Source organism: Rhinatrema bivittatum, chromosome 2, assembly GCF_901001135.1.
Source record: "Rhinatrema bivittatum chromosome 2, aRhiBiv1.1, whole genome shotgun sequence".
Taxonomy (NCBI): domain Eukaryota; kingdom Metazoa; phylum Chordata; class Amphibia; order Gymnophiona; family Rhinatrematidae; genus Rhinatrema; species Rhinatrema bivittatum.
In genome coordinates this window covers 476,848,012-476,864,262 of record NC_042616.1, presented here as the reverse complement: position 1 = coordinate 476,864,262, position 16,251 = coordinate 476,848,012, and positions in this window count along the sequence as shown.

Genomic DNA, 16,251 nt, shown 5'->3' with positions numbered 1-16,251 from the left:
ACCTATTATCTGCCAGATCAGAGCAAATTCAGAAAGAACATCCTGTGCTTCCAGCTGGACTGATTAAGGCAGCTTCAAGTACACTATAGTACCTCTGGTGATGTACACCGGTCAATGTATATATATGTCCTGAAGTTTGTTGTCCAAAGCTCCTTTTACAAGTAATTTGTATACAATAACTACATTGGCCAACCAATGTTCTACTGAAATGTGTAGCACTGGTGCCCTATGGTTATACAGCTCTTAAACTTCCTGAACTTTACTTTCATAAAAAGGCATGTGGCTTTAGGCCCTTACTGTCAAGCTTGGATACCCCTGAAATGTAAGAGGGTGGTAAGGACTTGAGGGGTGTAATTTTAGACTGTGTTGGAATTCTACAGGAGGAAGCCAAAGAATAAGGACCTGTTTTGCTGTGATTCTGCTTTTTAAAGCAAGAAGAATTCTAATCTACTTTTCAGCTGCTAGGTTCTGGCCTACTACGAAAAGTCACTAGAGTAATTAAACAGAACATAATCTGAGAGATTTTCCTGGTCTTCGAGGAACTTTCAACAGACATACTACATAAAGGACTGACAGGGTCATTTATCATTTCGTGTTAGTGTGTTATCATACACATTATGGCCCTATCAGGCGTGAAAACACCATAATGCATGTGATAAATACCGCATCACGAACTGTGTATGCAAATTAAAAATTAGTATTTGAGTGGGAAGGGTAGCGTGGCATGCGATAGAATAATGCACACTATGGTGAGATTTAACGCCGGAAATAAGTACATCTTTTTTTTTTGTGGTACGGTGAAAAAAGTATTTATTGCAGCCGATATCACGGATCACGAGTATTATCGCAGTCATTATCATGAGTGATAAAAACAGGAATGATAATGGACACACCTAACAGGCCTTCCTGCCTCAATAAAAACACCTGTTCTTATCTGGTCATAATGTTTGTGGCAAGTTTAATTGTTGGGGATACCGGATGCTTTGGGAAGCTTTAGCATATGACAACAAGGGGAACAACAACAACTTCAAGAACAGGCAAATCCAGTTCCAAGCCCTCCTAGGGAAGTCCCAGCACCGCAGGCAGAGCCATGGGCCCCAGGGCAGCAGCTGGCACACAGGCAGCGGAGATACAGTGAGTGCATCTTTCCTTCATGAACATCCTTTCTGGGCATGCCAGAGGACTATGTGGTTTACATGTATTGCTTCAGCACTTGGGCTATCCTGGATTTATATGAAGAAATCCAAAGAGATTTGGATCCAATCACACAAAGGTCCCACACTGTGCCAGGCCTCACCAAACTGTTGGCCACCCTGCACTTCATAGAAAGTGGCTCTTTCCAAACAACAGTAGGGTTGTGTAGGGAATGTCCTAAACCTCTTTTTCACATTGTATGGACCAGGTCATCACAGCAGTCTCTGACCGCATTCATCGCTACTAGGGATGTGAATCGGGCTTTGGATGATTGAAAATATCGTCAATATTTTCAAAATCGTCAGAAATCGGGGGCTCCCCCAAAATGATAGGAAAACCCCATGATATTGATTGTGGGGGTTCCCTTATTGTTTTGGGGGAGGGCGGGAAAAACAGCACACAAAAATAACCCCTAAACCCACCCTTACCCTTTAAAAGTAACCCCTTAGCTTCTCCCACCCTCCCGACCCCCCAAAACCTTTTTACAGGTACCTGGTGGTCCAGTGGGGGTCCTGGGAGCGATCTCCCACTCTGGGCCGTCCTTTGGATCCCGGGCCATCGGCTGCCACTAATCAAAATGGCACTGTTGGCCCTTTGCCCTTACCATGTGACAGGGTATCCATGCCATTGGCCGGATCCTGTCAAATGGTAGGAGCACTGGATGGCCGGCGCCATCTTGTACTCCTACCATGTGACAGGGGCTGACGAATGGCACCGGTAGCCCCTGTGACATAGTAAGGGCAAAGGCCATCGGCACCATTTTTATTAGTGGCAGCTGACGGCCCGAGAGCGGGAGATCGCTCCCGGGACCCCCACTGGACCACCACGTACCTGTAAAATGTTTTTGGGGGGGTCGGGAGGGTGGGGGAAGCTAAGGGATTAGTTTTTAAAGGGTCAGGTGGGGTTTTTTGTTTATCGGCTTAGGCGCAGCCGATAAACAAAACAGCGATCGGGCCGGACGAAAAAAAAAACACGATGTGAATCGGAACCAGAATCTGAACCGATTCTGGTTCCGATTCACATCTCTAATATCTATCAAAAGCATATATGCTCACTGATTTCTCCTTTTTATTGACATGGTCACCTCCAGTCATCAGGTGCTCCAAAATGCTTTTCTTTCTTTCTTTTTTTTTTAAATTGTGTTTATTTGGTTTTTGTAGTACATGAACAACAACATAACTACCATGGGGTAGATTAAACAGTTAAGCGTTAGGACACATTATCCCTTCGCTTATGCAACAAGCCAATACAATACGTTACATATCGAGTAGTCGTTCAGAACATTATCTGTAACATTATATGAATTCCCCGGAGAACAATAGGGTAATAAGCATAACATAACATAACAATAGATGTTCCTTGGTAGGTGATGCATGTATTGTAATAATGGGTGTAATAATAGGTGTAATAGGGTATAGCACGTGATGAGTTACTGAAGTATATCAGAAGAAGCAAAAGAAATCAATCATTCTCTAATCACTGGGGGAAAACCACCCCGCCATACAATTGCTGAAACCTTCAAAAATTATAGGTTCTAGGTTGCAAGTACTGTAGAAAGGGTGCCCAAACGTTTGCATCTTCAGCTGATTTTAGTGGTTGGTGGTGGTAAAGGATATAAAGCTCATGTGAGCAGAGACAAAGCATCTGTTTAAACCAGAGGTCATGAGAGGGGACCTGCTTTTCCAGCCAATGAGTGAGAATAACTTTTTTTCCTACCATTGCTGCTTTAGCAATAAACAATGACAAAGGAGCTGGGCTGGATGATTTGGGAGAGGCATGTATTCCAAAACCATAACATGGGATCTAAAGGAACAGTATATTTCCATATAGATATGCAAAACGCGTGTACGTCACACCAAAACTGCTGTATTGCACAACATTCCCAAAAAACATGATAATAACAGCCCGTAACTTGACCACATTTTGTACAAATGGGAGAATCACAGATTTGAAATTTAAAGGCTAACTCTGGGGAAATAAACCTTTACCATAAAAGTTTATATTGTGTTTCCTGCACGTCTTCGTTGATAGTAATGTGCAGGACACGTGAGAAGGTGTCGTGAAAAGCCTCATAAGTCAGAGAGAATGTTGGCCACTTAAAACATTTTGCAAAAAGTACTTGCAGGGCATGCTCGTCCGAGTTATGAACAACTAAATTGCGGTAAAAAGTGGAAATCTTCGGACCTTGAGGGGAGTGCAATAAAATAGGTTCCACAGAGTGTCAGTGCTGCTAATTGAGTGCCAATTAGTGGAGTGGAGCTGCATAAAATGTTGAATTTGTAAAAGGCATAAAAATTCTCTTGGGGAATAGAAAATAGACTTTGGAGGTCAGTAAAACTATGCAACACCCCGTTAGGGGTTGGAGCAATTGGTATATTTATCAAAGACTTTTGCTTTGCCAACGTAAGAATGGGGATGCTCCCAATCGTGGAGGTAAAAATATGTTGTTGATGAAGGATAACATAGGCGTCATGCCAGCTGGTTGGTGTAACATTTTGCATATTTGGGCCCAGGTTCTCCTGCATGTGTTAACTAATATGTGGCTTTTTAAGTAAAATGGGATGGATTTCTGGTCCATATCTAAGAGAGCATTTAGGGAACCTACTCTATACCATGCTGTAAGAAGGGGATTAGGTAAGAAATGAGAGGAGGCACATAACCAATCTTGTATATAGCGTAAATTGCACGCCATGTTGTATTGAGCCAGATTGGGGCACCCCAAACGCCCCGCTTTAATAGGTAAATGTAAAATTCGGAGAGGGAACCGTGCCTCCCCCCCTCCCCCCAGAGGAATAGCCGAAGGGCCTTATTGATAATCTGAAGGTCACGTGTGTGAAGTCGTATGGGTATCATTTGTAAAATATATAACCATTTCGGTAAAATTTCCATCTGATATAGGTGGATGCGGCCTTTCAATGTTAGGGGGAGACTGTGCCACCATTTCAGTATCTCTTGAGTGTTTGTAAGCTTTGGCTGAATATTTAGTGAGTATAGGGATTCGAGTGAGGCGGGGATCCTAACCCCTAAGTATTTAATTTCTCCAGTGGACAAGTGGAGTGGAAATATACCATTCCAATGGGGTTGGACAGTATTTGTAATATCCATCGCCTCAGATTTTTCCCTGTTAATTTTTTTTTTTTATTATTCTGAAATTTCAGAATTAAATACAGTATACAATTTCTTCATATACATAATATCGGAAGTAAATAGAGTAAACAATCAAATATACTTCACTATTAATAGTAAAGTAGATATACTATGAGTCATCATAGCACAAACAAAAATTAAATCCTCTAATATCCCCCTGTTACCAAACAATTTGGGGGGAATCTATCATTTGAGCAAAACTACACCATGTATATATTCAAAAAAATATTATGAGAGGTTACAGAGCAATTTTTTACCAACAACTTAAGAAGATGATGTATTCAGTTCTTTTCCTTAGTTCCATTGTCCTTCTCCAACTGATCAGGTTCGTAATACACATATCTTACTCCATCCACTTTCATAATGCACTTGCATGGAAATCTAATTGTCAATTGTATACCAAAAGTTCTAGCCTGGTTTGCCAATACTAGAAATCTTTTGCGCCTTGTTTGTGTCTCCTTGGAGACATCCGGGTAAATCCACAATTTTTGCCCTAAATATAGATAAGATCTTTTTTGCAAAAACAGTTTTAAAACATTATCTCTGTCCAACAAGGATTTAAACTTGACCAGTAGGGTTCCCCTCTTTTCAATTTGATCAATATAAGATATTTCCAATAACTCTGTGACATTTAATGGTGTTCCTTCCACAGGTTGATTTCCAATTAGCTATTCATTTTTCCCTAGTAGGAAATAAGCTTTCAATATCGATGGAAATGTTTCAGGTGTCATTAACAACACTTCCTGAAAATAGTTCTTTAATTGTTCTTTTGGAGCAATCATTTTACACTTGGGAAAGTTTAGTATTCTTAGATTATTATATCTGAGGGAATTTTCTAAGCTTTCCACTTTCTTTTCCAATAATGTTTCTCCTTTTATTATAGACAGCTGTACTTTTTTAATCTGGTTAATGTCTTCCTCAACTTTCGTAATGGTCTCCATATTCTGGTTTATGACTGGATTAATATTATAAAATGCTGTTTGCATTTCTCTTATATTTGCAGACAAATTTACAATGGAAATTTGCATCATTATTATTGCCTGCCATAACGAATCCATGGTCACAACTTTTAGTTTTTCAAACGGTACAAGAAGTGCAGGGATTACTGTTTGAATTAAAGATGTACCTTGTAGCTCTCGGTTCCTCGGAAATTGAGCTGTTTTTGTGTCCGTAACGACGGTATAATCATCTGTTGTGGCTCGGTCAATGCTGAATGTCTTATCCACTTGTGGGGAGGAGGTGACTGGGCCTCCCGCCTTCTCAAGCACAGCCATTACTTCTGCTGCACCCTTCTCGATTGGGTTCAACACCATAGACACCATCCGTCCCAGTGGTAAGCCTGGGTCAGCAGCTGTTGTGGTGATTTTTGGTGGAGAAGGAGTCGCTGGTGCCCTGGGACTAAGAGTAACTTCTCCCTGGGATGGCAGCACTTGCTCCCCGCCTTCCAGTCCAGCGAGACTCTCCGGGGGTAAGTTCTCTGACTGTGGGTAGAAGCCCACTATCGTTGTTTGAATAAGCGCAGGTCACATGGGGGTTGAGGCATCCTCTCTAACCTGGCCTTTACATTTTGTGTGTGGCATCCTTCCACGACGCCAAGAAAAACAGGAAATCAATTTAATAAACAACGGTCCGGGAGCTGCTAACACCAACACCTCTCATGGAAACGCCATCTCTTCCCTGTTAATTTTAAGCCCAGCAAATGAGAGAAAACTCTCCTGAATGGATAATAGGAAATCTAAAGATGTAAAGGGTCTCATCAAGAACACTAGAACATCATCAGCAAATGCTGCTACCTTAAACAAATGATGTGCTCTTTCGAATCCCTGTATGTTTTGGGCGTCCATAATCTTTCTTAATAAAGGATCAACAATGAGGGCATACAGGAGCGGAAACAGTGGGCAACCTTGTCGGACCCCACTCTGAATATAGACTTCATCAGAGCAAACCCCATTGACAACAAGGCGGGATTTGGGCAACTCATACAACAGTTGAATATATTGAAGGAAATCTCCTGCAAAACCAAAACGGTGTAAAACTGAAAACATATATGACCATTATACTCTGTCAAAAGCCTTCTCAGAGTCGAATCCTATTGCCATGGCTGGGGTACCCTGTTGTTGACAATAATGCATGGCTGATAAGAGTTTCAAGATGTGACTCGTGGCTGTACGACCCTTAACAAAGCCTACTTGTTGTTCCAAAATCAAGTGTGGAAGGATTGGGTTAAGTTGTTCCACCAAGACTTTAGCCAGGATTTTAAGGTCGCTATTTAAAAGGGAGATGGGTCTGTAGGATTCCAGTTTTTCTAAATCTTTACTAGCTTTGGGGAGGACTATGATATGGGTGTTGTTAAAGTCTTTTGGGAAATAATTTGTGGTCAAACCAGCAGTGTAAAAAAGCCGTTAATGGGGCAACGATGTGAGCACAGAGCATCTTATAAAAATCATAGGCAAATCCATCGGGGCCTGGGGATTTTCCATATGGCATTTTATTTATGATGTGTGCCACCTCATAGGGCTGGATAGGGCGGTTTAAAAAATCCCGCTGAGATGAAGTAATAGATGGTAATGGAAGATTTGAAAAGAAAATCCGTTCATTATCATGTGATGGCTCCGGCTTAGCCTTATACAGGATATCATAGAAGAGGCGAAATATTTCACAGACATCGGTAATATTCGACATTTGTTGCCCCTGACTGTTTTTCATTTTTTGAATCAGGGTTCGAGGTCTATGAGGTCTGAACAGATTGGCTAAAGGTCTACCCACCTTGTTGCCAAACCTAAAGTAGTTATGTCGGGCCACTTGAAGCGCTGTCCCCGCCCATATATGAAGCACAGTGTTTAACTGATTTAACACACTAAAATAAGATTTCTTATTCTCATCTGAGGGAGTGTAGATCAATTTATACCTGACTTGTTTAGTAACGGAGTCCAGTCTCAGAATGACCCTATTAATTCACTTATATAGCCAATAATCTCACCCCGGAGAACCACTTTACTAGTTTCCCAGAACAAATGGGGGTTTGTGACATGTTGGATGTTATTTTTAGTATAATCTAACCATTTATCCCTTAGGAAGTATAGAAAGTCCTTGTCTCCTTTAAGAGTATGAGGGAACCGCCAAATAAGTGTTCCCGGTTTCTGTGGGCACAATGTAAAAGATATAGAAACTGTGGAGTGGTCTGATATCACTGGTGTCTCGATGTCAGCCCGTTGAACTCTGGAGAAAGCTTCCTCTGCCAATAGGATATAATCTATTCAGGAAAAAGAACCATGTGGATAGGAATAAAAAGTAAATTCCTTTTCTGTGGGGTGTAAGGCTCTCCATGTGTCAACAAGCCCCAACAGTTTATTGAGAAATTCTACCCCTGCCCCATGTTTCCCGGGACACGAACCCCTCTGCATAGTTCTGTCCAGGGTGCCATCAGCCACACAATTAAGAACTCCTGCTAATATAAGCATCCCCACCTTATGTGACAACACCACATTAGAAAACCCTCTGAGATATTGTTGGGGATGAGAGGTGGGAGTATAAACATTACAAATTGTAACCGTAATTCCCTGTCAGCGTTCTATCAATATCACTTATCTACCCTCCGGATCTAGTATAGATTTTTCCAAAACAAAATCAGCAGCTTTGCCAATGAGAATCGCTACACCGGCCTTTTGATATTTGGCTGGTGCAAAATGCATTCTCCCACCCAGTCTCTTTTTAATTTAAGATGTCCCCTGTCATTCAAATGTGTTTCTTGAAGACACACAATATCCCCGTGTAATCTTTTTAAATAGGTTAGGACTTTTTTCTTTTAATAGGGGAACCCAACCCATGAACGTTCCATGAAATAAGTTTTGTCATAGAAAAAGAGAAAAAAAGACTATGTAGCCTGTACTCAAGAAAAGGGTTCCAAAGAGGGAGGAGTCCCAGCTGCTCCCCCCCGCCCAAGGTGATCCATCTACCACCTCTGACAGATCCACCTTAGTATTCAAATTCACCCCTCCTCTTTGCAGACACGCACACATTCCACAGACATCCATACCCATCAGAAAGTATACAACCATACCCCACCTCTTCCAGCCCCTCATCCCATCCTCTGAGAATCCCCCCTCCCCCCCACCCATACTCCCAGAAAGCAACTTGGCAATGAAATACTACGTGTCCCTTTGGTTTGTACAGAGGAACAAACTATGAGGTCATGGTAATAGGGCGCTTGGGTGCCCTGCCCCCGCACAAAGACAAAAAGTCCAGATTATGATATAAATCATATAAAGGCCAGAGCCCTAGGTCTTTGGCTATCTAGAGCCGAACAGTTACCATAATTCCTGGCTGTAGGAAAGGGAGCTCACACTCGCAACGGAGCCATCTTCGGACGAGACGTGGCAGTTAATGCAAGGGGGTCATGATGAAAATCTCCTACAAGTTTGCAGAGTCCTAGACATCCCTTATGCAAGGGGCCACCATCTTTTCCAAACTCGACTTACGGGGCGCCTACAACCTGGTCTGGATCTGGCCCACAGATGTCTGGAAGACTGCCTTCAATACTCGAGATGGGCATTACGAGTATCTTGTAATGCCCTTTGACCTTTGCAATACCCCAGCGGTCTTCCAATGAATGATGAATGAAATATTCCGGGACCTGCTCTACTCCAAAGTACTAGTTTACCTAGACGACATCCTGATTCACTCCCGGGACCTGCAGATGCACCACGAAGATGTACGCCAGGTGCTTCAACGTCTCCAGGATCATCACTTGTATGCCAAACTAGACAAATGTATATTTGAAAAGCTGATCCTCCCCTTCCTCAGCTACATAGTGTCCAGGAACAGCTTCATGATGGGCCCCAACAAGCTTCAGTCCATCTGAAATTGGTCTCAGCCCTCTGGCATGCGCATGCTCCAACGCTTTCTGGGGTTCACTAACTACTACCTCCAGTTCATTGCCAACTACTTTGTCATTGCGGAGCCCCTCACAGCTCTCACCAAGAAGGGTGAAGATCCAAAGAACTGGATGACAGAGGCCATCTCGGCCTTTCAGACACTCATGGAGGCTTTTCTTGAGACCATGTCTGCAACACCTGGACCCCAACTGGAAGTTCTTTTTTGAGGTAGATGCCTCCTCGGTGGGAGTTTGGGCCATCCTCATCCAGTGTTATCCCAAGGGCAAACTCCATCTTTGCTTAATTTATTCCCACAAGTTCTCTCCTACTGAGAGAAACAACGGAGTCAGCGATCGTGAGTTGCTTGCCATCAAGCTGGCCCTGGAAGAATGGCATCCCTGGATCAAGGGGGCACAACACCTGTTCGTTGTCTACACCAACCACAAGAAACTTGAGCACTTTAAGCAGGCGCAGCTCAACTCAGATACCGCCCAGGAGAAAAGAATCTACAAGCAGATGCGCTGTCACGTTCTTTCAAGACAGAATACACACCCGACACTCCTCAGCATATCATCAATCCTGCTCGTATTCACCTGCTCGCCTCCACTCTGATTCCCGTAGGGAAGATGGTAGTTCATCTCCAACTCCACAAAAATATTCTTCAATGAGCCCACGATTCCCGACTCATCGGATACCCCGGAGTGGTCCGCACCTTGACTCTGCTTCACCGGTATTATTGGTGGCCCAACATGATCCAGGGCTAGGGGGAACCTCATGAAGTTAACAAGTAGCACATTTAAATCTAATCAGAGAAAATTATTTTTCACTCAATGCACATTTAAACTCTGGAATTTGTTGCCAGGGGAAGTGGTTAGTGCAGTTAGTGTAGTTGGGTTTAAAAAAGGATTGGATAAGTTCTTGGAGGAGAAATCCATTACCTGATATTAATTAAGTAGACTTAAAACATAGCCATTGCTATTACTAGCATCAGAAGCATGGGATAGTCTTAGCTTTTGCATACTTGCCATGTTCTTATGGCCTGGATTAGAAACAGGATGCTGGGCTTGATGGACTCTTGGTCTGACCCAGTATGGCATGTTCTTATATTCTTATGGCATGGGAATTAAAAAGTAGAAAGGGTACCTTTGCTTAACTCTGCCATGTCTTTTTGGAAACCTTTTGATTTTGGAGGAGGAAGTTGTTACTCCCTTCGTTTCTCTTTTTTTTGTTAACCCTTAATGTGGTTCTACTTTTCCCAACATGCTTGAATACCCTAGAGCCCAGGGGCCCAGAGGGCAAGAGAGGAATATCATAAGATCTAGATGCATACCTGAGAGAGAGAAGAGTGTGGAGAAGTTCTGTGGCACCCATCCAATGTTTGCCACAACTATTCCATCAAGATATTGACAAGACGATCACGGAGGTACTCTTCAGCTACCATTAAGGGAAGTATGGAGAATGACTGAACAACTGGACTAAATATATGAGAAATGGGACTTTGAATTAGTAAATCTAAATTGGTTTACCATCTCATTTACAAAATGGTGAAAGAAAGTGTGAAAGGTGCTGTGGTATGGTTGATGCAGCCTCAAGGACGAACCCATGAGGTCTATGCTGGCAGCTGGAAAATATGCCCTGTATCAGGACAATCTGGAGCTTCACCTTTACCAGCCTCGTCCCTCGCAGGTTGAGCCCTTGGGTTCTGGTGTCAGCAAGACTTAGGTGGGTCCCTAGAATGGTGAAGATAACAAGTCCAAAGACACATCAGGGTCAGGATAGGCAGCAAACTAATGGAGTTAAGGACAGGCTAAGGTCAGGACAGGCAGCTAGAAAGAATGGTCAGGTCCAGGTAAGGGGTCAGGTCAAAGCGGCAGGCAATTGTGGTCAGATCCAAGCAAGAGGTCAGGTCCAGGCGGCAGGCAAACATGGTCAAGTACAAGTAAGAGGTCAAGATCCAAAGAGTCAAGCCAATGGTGGACAAAGACACACTGAAGACACTGGACAAGATGAATAGATCAAGGCAAAGCTGGACAAGGAAGGTTGGAGAAGACAAAGCTGCATATGGCAAGGCTAGAAGACAAGGCACAGAAACCAGGAATTCAGACAAGAATCAGGAACCAACACATAGGAGGAACATGCACTACTTAAGGAGTAAAAGACCCGTTGCAGAGACAAGGCATTGTTGTGGAGTCTTAGCTTATATAGGCCAGGAGGCTGATGTCATCTGGGGTACTGCTCAGGGTTTCCCATGACATCTTTGGGAAGGCAGTGGCCTAGTTGGGATGGCAGTGTCAGTGATGGTCGGTAGTGTTTTTTGACGTTGAGTCACTACTGCAATGGGATACCTTTGGCAGCATCGGGCAGTTACATGGGTAAGTGCTGCATCTTGCAGGATTGTCCCATGAACCACCAAACATAATAGAAAGTTTGAAAACTATCCCATCAATTGGAATGGATTAGAGAAAGGAAAAAAAAATTGACATCATTAACAACATACATTAACTGGAAAGATAAAGTTACACATTTATTAGAAGATCAGCTGTAAAATAGATTGTAAATATCAATAATTTGTAACTTAATATTTTTCTCCAGTTTCCATCTGCATTCAATAAAATTTAAATTGAAAATTATTGGTGCTGTATATTAAAAACATAAATGTGGATTGGGATGCTCAATAAACTGTTGAGCAATGCTCAGGATCTAGAAGATAATCTTCCTCCCCAACAGGGAATGTCAGATTTTCTGAGTGTATTAACATCAAGCAGGACTTTACCAGCTTAAGCCCTATTTGAGGTGTGGTCTTTGGGAACCTGTGAAGGATGCTAGCCCAAAAGTTACAAATGAATAATGTGTGCGTGTGTGTGTGTGTGTGTTTGTGTGTGTGTGTGTGTGTGTGTGTGTGTAGAAGGGGAAGGGACACATGTGTGCAAGGCTGTAAGGCTTGTCTATAGTACCTAATACTGCTCCACTGATGATGGGTTCTATAGAGGGGAGGGCATGTCAGTTTTAAAAATTTAGATCACTGGAGGGAGCTGAGCTTTTTTTGATGGGCCTGGTAGAGGGGGGCGGGGCAGGAGAGTAATTGTTTGCATAAGGTGACAGAAAAGCTAACACCACCTCTGCCCTTATAAGTACAAATGACAGCCCCCTATCATATTCAGAATATATGCTATTTATTAGAAACCCACTTTTCCATTCAATACAGAAATTCTTGATGTAACCAGATATTTAGATATGCATAGCAACTAGAAAGGAGTATACATATCTGGAAAAGGAAGGCTGCTACCAGTGATGTCTCTTGGCACTCTTTGAAAGAAATCACTAGACAGATAATATAGTTGTTATCACCTTCTCCTCAACAAACAAACTGTGAGGGAGGTCTAAATAGGAGGCTTGACATCTATGTTCAGCATAATTCAGCTAGGAGATGAGATCTTTTGTCAATTTGACTGTACTTAGGCTCTCTTTCTCAGTCTGTCAATCTAGATTTGGCTTGGTTTGACAGATACTGCAACAAGATATACTATATTTCTAACAATGTGCATGAAAGTAATGTACAATTGCAGGTTAACACCTGCATTAATTGGAAATTTTATCGTGGAATATTAATGCTTATTCAGAGGTGTGGGTATTAATTAAAATGTGTAATTTACATTCATAATGTCTTTTTACAGTCTGCAATCTGACATATGTAAATACACACTGTTAAATAACACATGCACAGTAGCATGTCCATATCTCCATGTCCCTTTATTTAACACAGCTGTACATTGCCCCTCTATTTCCATGCTGCAAGGTAGGTGAAGAGTGCTGTAGTTAGGTGGTATGTGTTAGGATCCCTGGCCATGGCCGCCTGCGGCCGGGTCCTTGTACCTCTGCCGGAAGGTTTCCAGGTCCGGGTCCTCCCCATTGCCGCTCGCCACGTCCAATGCCTACAGCCGCAGATGCAGGCTGCCCTCGCAGCACGGCACACCACCGTCCCGGCCTCTGCACCCATCCTCCTAGGCACGTGCACCATCGCGCTCAATTTAAAGGGCCTGCAGCGGGAAAGCTCCCCGCGGCCCTGACTCCAACACTTTGCCTCAGTAACGGGTCCTGCTCTGCTTCAGAGTGCAGGTTCTGTGTTGTCTCCTGATCCTGATCCTGTGTTCCAGCCTTGCCTCCTGATCTTGTATTCTAGCTTTGACTCCTGATCCTGTGTTCCTGTCCTGATTCCTGATCCTGAATTCATGCCTTGCTCCCTGCCTCTGCTCCTCGCCCCTCCAGACGGATCTCCTGGTTTTGGACATGCCTGATACTCTGACTGCCTGATCTTTGCCTGCCTGACCTCCGCCTGGTAATCTGATTCTCTTTGACTTCCGCCTGCCCTGAACTCCAGCCTGTTTTACCGTATTTGCCTGTTCGCTGCCTGTCCTGACCTTTGGCCTGTTCCTGGATCCGTCTGTCTGCCGTCTGCCTCGACTTCTGCCTGCCCGAAGCCGCTTCAACCTCTTCCTCTGGTTCCATGTCTCGAGAGACCCGCACCTAAGTCTTGCCAGCCCCGGTACCCAAGGGCTCAACATGCTGGGAATGAGGGCTGGTAAAGATGTAGCTCCAGTTGGGTCTTCTCAGCCTGTACCGCCTCTCAACAATGAGGACCAACAGGGGCCCTCTCCTGGTGGTAGCACCGACCTCATCTCGGTTGAATGGTCCACATTCGCAACAGTATGTGCTTAGAGAGGATAATAGATTTATCTTCTAGTCTTTACTCTGTGAATGCAAGTGTTTGGTGTTTCTGTCTGTCTTTGCTTGCCCTCATTATTGTGGTAAACTTTTGTCAGAGAACAGCATCTGGGCATGATAGGAGAAAGCTAGAGAGTGGATGAGTGGCAATGCAAGAAGCATGGATGTGAGATGATGTCTGGGCAGCAGGTACTGGAGAGGGGTGCATAAGAAAGGGAACAGGAAGAGTTGGGGAGGTGAGAGAGCATGATGGAAGGAGAGGAGGGGAAGAATTGACAGAAGCTGATGTAGCTCTTAGTGGGGCTTTAATCCTGAGGGTACACAAACAAATTTATTTCTTCATGGCTCCTCTGGCTAGCAAATTTACTTCCCATTTTAATGCTCAATCCTGCAGTGGTATTCTTTTTATGGGGCAAAGCTTTCTCTTGTGGCCCGGACCATGTTGTCTTGCTTCCAGTGTGTGTGTAGATTGTAGGTGCATCTCATGAGGTGAGATGCTAGGACAAATCAGTTAGGATCAGGCTCTGGGTGTTAAAATAATAGTTTACTGGTTGGTAATTATCAAATTAAGTCCATGTATCCATAAGAGTGAAGTTACATCTGACTGTTGGTACAAGTGTATCTTTCTTTCTTTCTTTCTTTATTTAGACATTTTATATACCATCACTCCATGTCAAGATCACAACAGTTCACAAAAGTAACATTCATAGCTATGAATCAACAAACAATGACTGGTAACAGAGGTAGTATTCATAAACAGGCATTAACACCTATCAAATTAAATGTTCCAATATATTTGACTAAAGATCTAGGACATAGATGAGAAGTACAGAAAATAAGACAGTAACACATTTCACATTTTAGCCAGTATGTTGAAATGATTCTTATGTTCTCTCATTAAATGTATTCCTCATGCTTCAGTTAGTAACTCTTGTCCTTCTTGCATTTGTAGCTCTATACTTTCAGCTATTTTAAAGTTAGGTTATATACATTTTAGAATAGCCATGTTTTTAGCACACATTTAAATCTCTTTCCATCTGGTATCAAAAGTAACATCTCAGGTAGAGAGTTCCACAGCTTTGCACCTGCTATGGAAAACAAAAACACACAGTCTCTTAATTGCATCAGCTGTGTGTTCTGTTTTGTGGGAAGTCAGTTTATTTTGAGATCTTAGTGTTCACTGAGGTGTGTATGGTTGTAATGTCACACCTATCATGCCGATGTTACTGGAATGAATGGCTTTGAATATTAGCATTAATACTTTAAAATAGATTTGGGCTTGTACTGGCAGCCAGTGCAGTGAGATCAGTGAGGGTGTAATGTGATCAAATTTCCTGGTTCCTAACAACAATCTTGCTGAGGCATTTTGTAATACTTGTAACTGTTTTAAAAGACAAGCTAGAAGACCGAGTAATAAGGAGTTGCAGTAGTCTAGGTCTGAGAAAATTAGAGTTTGCAATATAGTATGGAATTCCTCAAAAGTTAATAAAGGTTTCAACTGATGTAATATATACAACTTGGTGTAACCTATGTTGATTTATTGATGTGCTTTTTCATCATTAGGTTCTCATCTAGCTGGAAACCTAAATCCCGTTCTTGATTTGAGGGAGTAATTTGGAAATTACCCAGGTCTAGAGCCAGTGGTTTAACTATCAATGAGTTTCTACTTAACCAAATGATTTCAGTCTTTATAGGGTTTAATATTTGTTGTGATAGTTCCTGCTGTATTGATTTCATATAGGTTGAAAGTGTTGATACTGTATATTCAAATGATTTGGAGAGAGAAATGTAAAACTGTATGCCATCTGCATACAAGAAGAAGGTAATTACTAAATTCACCAGTAATTTACACAATGGGAGCATATTAGGGATGTGAATCGTTTTTTGACGATTTAAAATATCGTCCGATATATTTTAAATCGTCAAAAATCGTTAGAGCCGCGATACAATAACAATTCCCCCCGATTTATCGTTAAAAAATCGTAAATCGGGGGAAGGGGGAGGGGGGAGGGGAAGGGGGAGGGCGGGAAAACCGGCACACTAAAACAACCCTAAAACCCACCCCGACCCTTTAAAATAAATCCCCCACCCTCCCGAATCCCCCAAAATGCCTTATATTACCTGTGGTCCAGAGGAAGGGTCCCAGTGTGATCTTTTACTCCCGGTCCTCCGTGCGTTGTAGAAATGGCGTCGGCGCTACCTTTGACCTGTCATATGACAGGTCAAAGGTAGCGCCGGCGCCATTTTGTTTTTTTGTCCCCCGACGTCAGGAGCGTAGGAGATTGCTCCCGGACCCCCGCTGGACCCCCAGAGA